The 5,215-nt window shown below is 33.7% G+C and overlaps 1 non-coding gene across 1 annotated transcript; it reads left to right on the top strand.

Moving 5' to 3' along the window:
* The first annotated feature begins 3,409 nt into the window (after positions 1 to 3,409).
* LOC123858105 (small nucleolar RNA SNORA63) lies at positions 3,410 to 3,540 on the top strand. The gene has a single exon (XR_006794063.1). It is a non-coding gene; the product is annotated as a small nucleolar RNA SNORA63 (small nucleolar RNA).
* Positions 3,541 to 5,215: the final 1,675 nt, after the last annotated feature.

The following is a 5,215-nucleotide window of genomic DNA, read 5'->3' as shown; positions in this document are numbered from 1 at the left end:
TTATTAAATTTTAACAACCAGCTCTTGGGAGCTGGTAGGTGTAAGGGAGAGATTGGTTTTCAAAGCTTACTAACTAACTTACTGTTAGTAAGTATGATATACTTACTATATCATAGTAAATATTCTGACTATGGCTGATTTCAAGCTACCAGTGCAACTTCCTGAATGGAGAGTTAAAAAATAGATGTGAATAATTGACTCTTTCACTTGTACCAACCGACTGCAGCAAGTAGGACTTGCTCCTTCAAACTGATCGTTGTAAGAACCTTGAGTGTAAGTGATATTTTAAAATCTTTGAACTTTCCATCCCTCCTTAATAATGCTCAAAGTATATTTGACATCTATAGGGTGTATGCATTATTAGAAATTTCTGCAGTGGCTTTTTCTAAATCCCTGGAATGTATGAAGATAAATGTGATCAAGCTCCCTGCCCCTTTGAAGATCTGATAATTTGATCCTCCACAAATAATGGTCTTTTCCAGAGCAGTTTATAATTCACATTATCTTTTATAATTACTTATCCTCTTGGCATCTGTGTAAATACATGGTTATTCTGCTTTTACAGATAAGGAAACTGTGGGTCAGTTGAGATAAGCTGTTGCCTCTAATAAAAGAGATAGTAAGTGACAGAGCAGGACTTGATTCCAGATGTTTTGACTTCAGGGTGAGGAAAACAACACCAAAATTCCTGTCCAACATCTTAGCAGAAAATCTGTGTTGTAAGTAAGATGTTGTCAAGTAAGATGTTATCCTTAGGCATTTAAATAATGTGATAATGTGAATCCATTTTTAAAACTTGATACCAGAATTTTATATTGACTTCTCATTCCAAAAGTCCCCTATTTCTTCTAAATCCAAAAACCACCATATAAGAAAAAAAATCAATAAACTTTTGTTTCTTGTAGAGTGACATCTCATAATCATGTCTACTAGATTTAGATGAAATATGTTTATTTTAGATTTTTTTGTTTTATTTTAGAGCTGACAGCTTTTTTTCCAAACTAAGAGTCAACAACTTAAAATGGATGGAATAAGGCCATGCTACATTAAGTTCACTTGGCAAAACCAATGCTAATACTGGGTAAGCATTTGAAATTAAGCAGAGTCTGTCTTTGACTCAATTTCCAAAAGCTTCTTTCTTCTTCAACTACTCCAAAAACACTTTTTCCTGGGTTTCTCCACCCATCTCTGCTCACACCTGTGCAACCATTCTAGTTATGAATTGCTTAATTTTGTTCAACTCCTCCCTTTCACAGTCTTACCTGGTTAACAATCACAGATGGAAATTCATCTAAGCTGCAATCTCTACCAAAGGCATTTACATTTTAATAAAGGGCTAATGAAGATAAAGGGGCATAAAATAGAAAAAACTAAAAAGTCAGTGATTATATTTTCAGATAATGTAGGATAAGATGGCTTAATTTATTTACTCATAATATCTGTCCAATTAATACCAATAATTCAAATGTCATGTTGTAGAGAAATTCTTAATATAATGAAGGAGGTAGGTCTTTAAGACACACTGCATGTAATCATGTCGTCACACCATTTCATCAATTTTTCAAACTAGGAGTCTGTCTGCATGAAACTTCAAAGTCTTTCAGGTTAAAAGAGTTTTACATGAACTTATTTTATGGATAAGGATATGGATATTGCCTAAGATCTCTAAGTACCTAATAAGTGTGCCAGTAAGAAGATAAGACAATTGAATCACCTATCACGTTTGTCACTTCCACTCTTTTCTATGTAGAAGTAAAAAAAACAAAAAACAAAAAAACAATTTGACCACAAATAAGGGCAGAAGATACATTCAGCTAGATAAGACAATGATTCAATATTCAAGGGTCCTTTCAGATAGTGTTATTAAGCACATTTTAGGAGAGAGCTAGACACATTTCACTACAGAAAGCTAACCTAAACTTTTAAGGAAACTCTAAAATTTGTAACATTTCTCTAGTAACCACTATGAATACCTGAATTTAGAAAAAACTGAATTTTACTGCTATGTATTCTATTTGTATCTCATTTGGTATATACAACTACACATTGAGTGGTATGTGTGTGTATATATATTTATATATACATATATATATATTTACATTTAGTGGTATATATTAATCATTCTGCTAAGCATCTTTTTTCAAGCATTAATACATACCTGTTGATACTAGTTGGTGGCTAAATATGTGCAGATTTTTCTATCATGTTTGTTCTCATAAACTTTACCCTAAACATATAGTTGTAACTTCCCACTGGAACTAAGTTTCTGTTGCATGGAAACCATTTATTGCCCTTGGTTTTAAATTACCCACCTATGGATGTTGTATATGTTTGTTTGTTTTGGGTGTATAGTAACCAACAATGCTGTGGTAATCAGTTTGTGGATACAAGGAGTTGTTCTTCCTATTTAAGTAGGGATTTTCCTAACAAACATGATTATTCTACAAATTCTGAATTACCCATGGGAAAACAGATTTTTTATTCCCCTTTCTATAAGTAGCAATTTTGTCAGATTGTTTAATAATTTTTTTTCTCCATTTCATTAAGTTGTAGAATGCACATTTCATTAGAGAGGACCACAGACACTGAAGGATTGGTAATATGTTCTTTGAGGTATTGGTAATAGAAGTGTGGGACAGCCTACTTCCCTCCATTTTTCTGTCCACTTCTGAACAAACTAGTGCTAAACACCAGAGAACTTTTGAGAAGAAGATGCCAGCCTATGTCTTTTTTTTATTCTGACGAATGCGACCCTTTCCTAAATTCCTCAGATGGTAAAGATTGAGCAATCAGGACTAAATAGATTTGATTTCATTAAATACCCAGGCTTAAACAGAAAGCCCATGGTGTCCTAAAAGAAACAGAAGCAGCAGAACCAAAAAAACTTCCCACAAAGCTATAATTTTCTTTTCTTTAATTTTCTCCTAAGAATACTAGATATATGTAAAAAAAAAAAAAAAGCTGCAATAGTCATATATGTGAACAAATGAAGGGGAAAGGTATGAGATATCAAATTTAGTTTTTGAAACCCCTTGAGGATATTTAAAGAACGCAATAGTATATATGTATCGTTAAAAACACCACAGAAAATAGAAGATCTAATTGGATTGGAGCAACTCTTCTAATTTTTCATGCTGCATTTAATGGAAATAATCTGCCACTAAAAGGAAGGAAAACTCCATTAAAAAAATGTATACTAGAAATAAGTGATAATAACATATGTCATTGAAACTGGCTCATACAAATACACATACTGGATAGATAGTATGATAAAAGTATTAGTGAGTTATATATAACTAATACTTAAGGAAGAGTATTTCTGTATTTCTATTTTCTTTTCTTTTTAAAGTGATATATCTCACCAATTATAGGTCAAAAAGAATGCTTTACATAAAAATCGCTTGTTGCGATGAAGGATCTAGTTACAATGTAGCTGTAAAGTGCTGCCTTGTCTTTGCCCCCTGCTCAAAATAAAGCTGTTACCTTTCTAGCCCTGTCTGCCATGGTGTTTAGCAGCCAGGGATGCGTGGTCTCAGACATGTTTACCAAGTAAAACACTGACTTGAGGGACGCCTGGGTGGCTCAGTCGTTAAGCATCTGCCTTCGGCTCAGGTCATGATCCCAGGGTCCTGGGATTAAGCCCCACATCGGGCTCCCTGCTCTGCGGAAAGCCTGCTTCTCCCTCTCCCACTCCCCCTGCTTGTGTTCCCTCTCTCGCTGTCTCTCTGTCAAATAAATAAATAAAATCTTAAAAAAAAAAAAATCGTTTGTTGCACCTCCTCTGGAAACAGAATGTTAATTAAAACCATGATCCATGGTAAGCTTCTCAATATAGTCAAGATTTTGTTGTGAGCAGTGACAGTAGGGAAGATAATGGATTTGATTAATTTCATCTTTTAGTGTCTGGAACAAGCAATACTTCAGCAGCCTTGAATTCTTGCATGGGAGAGAAAAAAAATTGTATTAGTCATTTTGGTACCTTTCAATTAGAATCGAAGTCCTGATGAAGATTTTCTCACCTAAATAATGATTTCTTGATTTCAGACATCTTTTAACTAATTTTGTTTAATATAGCTCAGAGGGTTACAATATGGATATACTATTTACCATTTGTAGCTATCACTAACACTTATAATACATTCTCTTAAAATTTACTCACTTTTAATGTGACCACTAACATCTGCACAGTCCTTTACAGGCTACCAAGTCATTAATATATTTTATCTTATTTACTTTTCATAACATTTTGAGATGAGAATTTTTTCTTGTATTCATTTGGCGATGAGGGAACAGTCCAAAAGACTAAGTAACTTTCTTGTGATCATATGGCTAGTATGTCAAAATCAGACCTTTGGCTATTTTTTTCACTATAATATCCTGTTATCTCTTTGATATAGGAGCTTAAGTTCAAGTTATAACTTGAGATGATTCATTCATTGACTGGTTTATTCATTGGTTCATTCATTCATTCAACAAGTACTTGTTATGCACTTACCATGTCCCAGGCTTTGTGCTAGGAGCAAGGATGCATTGACAAGGAGTATATAGATCATTGCCTCACTGATAACAAGATAAATCAACAATTGCATAATTTGAAGGCAACACAGTAAATACTTTTAAGGAGGAGGGTCTATAAGATACATGGTTATATGGTGACATAAAAGAAAACCTTTATCTGCCCACTGAAGGCAAAGCAGGCTAACAGGAGGGTACCCCCTGAAATTAATTTGAAAAAGTAGGAAACTTAATACACAAAGAGCTGGCAACAAGGTTCTTAAGACAGAGGAAAGAACATATTCAAGGGCAGATGGATGTATAGTTGGTTTTATTAATGCTTTTTAAACTCTCTTCAGAAAGTACACTCTTATTATCTACATGTAAGATAATTTGTTTCATCTTAAATCCCACTTCACCCCACTACATTTGGCACTCTATCCATAACAGGTAGGATTTACTTAACACTTACCACATGTCAAAAACTGTTATAAATGTTTGTATAATTGATATTTTTTATTAAAAGTTCTCTGATGTTCAGTTGCTATTTTATTACCCATTTTGCAGATGAGGAAATTAAGGAACAAAATGTCTCGGTAATTTATCCAAGTTAACCTAACAAATAAAGGCAAAAGAAGGCTGGACTCCAGGGAGTTTGATTCCCAAATCCATGCTTTTCATCTTGACACCACACTGCATTCTTTTTCTAGATATTGCCTTA

Source organism: Mirounga angustirostris, unplaced genomic scaffold (genome assembly GCF_029215605.1).
Source record: "Mirounga angustirostris isolate CCGP_5_RB_7025 unplaced genomic scaffold, mMirAng1.0.hap1 SCAF_13, whole genome shotgun sequence".
Lineage (NCBI taxonomy): Eukaryota > Metazoa > Chordata > Mammalia > Carnivora > Phocidae > Mirounga > Mirounga angustirostris.
This window is presented reverse-complemented; position numbering and strand designations above follow the sequence as displayed.